The sequence below is a fragment of the Vollenhovia emeryi genome, unplaced genomic scaffold, assembly GCF_000949405.1.
Source record: "Vollenhovia emeryi isolate VEMERY1.0 unplaced genomic scaffold, V.emery_V1.0 DF940354.1, whole genome shotgun sequence".
Taxonomy (NCBI): domain Eukaryota; kingdom Metazoa; phylum Arthropoda; class Insecta; order Hymenoptera; family Formicidae; genus Vollenhovia; species Vollenhovia emeryi.
Genome location: NW_011966012.1, coordinates 8,461 through 9,546, shown reverse-complemented (window position 1 = coordinate 9,546; position 1,086 = coordinate 8,461). Strand labels below are relative to the sequence as shown.

The following is a 1,086-nucleotide window of genomic DNA, read 5'->3' as shown; positions in this document are numbered from 1 at the left end:
CACGTTCTTAACGCTCCGAAGCGAGTCTGTTACATTAAAATAGCCAGATACGGTCAATTATTAAACTTGAAGTTGAAAATAACTTTATCATAAAATAACAGACAAAATTTACTTAAGTTTACATAAGATATATTGTGTTAGCAAATTATTTTTCTCCGCGTGATGTCTGTAAGTGGAACAAGTTTTCGACTTGCCTGCAACATCCCTGAGATCTAAGCAGCTGCCCTCTTGTGCCGTTCAGTGAACTAAAGTTGCAGTCGGTAATCCATCTCTTATGGTAAAAGGGCCCGAACAGCAGCTAAGACCCACCCTGTATATGGTGATGCCTCTGTTGATGAATCTATTGCGGAATTTGTAAGTATCAAAGCATGAATTTAAATAAAATATAAAGTATACTTTATCAAAAATTAATTTTATATAGTCTAACTTTAAAAAATTATTATCTCCTTCTAGAATTATGAAAATAATGAAGACACTGAAATCATAAACGTAACGGATTGTAAAGGGAAAAATACCAAAATATCAAATTCAGCATCAAGACTCAATAATGTATTGAAAGGTACTATATACATACATATATATACCCTGTATATATAATATATATACAGATATTTCCTTTACTTTTTATTTATTTTACATATATTGTTTTTAGGTATTTATAATAGTTCTTATAACAATTTTGTCATTTTCCTTGTAGAAAAACATGACTTAATTGCAAAAAAATCTGTTCAAGAACAGTTATCAATTTGCGAAAAAGAGAATTATCCATCAATATCTCAAAGTAAGTGCATTATATAAATTTATAAAATCAGGTACTTAACTTTTTAATAAAAAAGTTAATTTTTTTACAGATTCAGTAAATCGTGATAGTATTTTGATACTAGAATCTTCAAATAACGAGATAGATGTAAACAGCAAAATCACATTGAATAATCCAAATCCAAATCCAATTAGAAGAACCGCAGCAAGTAGTAATATTTATTTACAACAATATAAATTTTTTTTATATGTATTATATTACTAAATAGATAAATTGTATTAGAAGGTACCAAGAGAAGCAAACAGGACACATCTCAACAACGTGCT

The 1,086-nt window shown here is 28.5% G+C and overlaps 1 long non-coding RNA gene across 1 annotated transcript; it reads left to right on the top strand.

Annotated features, from left to right (window-relative positions):
• The first annotated feature begins 207 nt into the window (after positions 1–207).
• LOC105556090 lies at positions 208–775 on the top strand. The gene is made up of 3 exons (XR_001008534.1): positions 208–354; positions 454–559; positions 698–775. It is a non-coding gene; the product is annotated as an uncharacterized LOC105556090 (long non-coding RNA).
• The last annotated feature ends 311 nt before the right edge of the window (positions 776–1,086 follow it).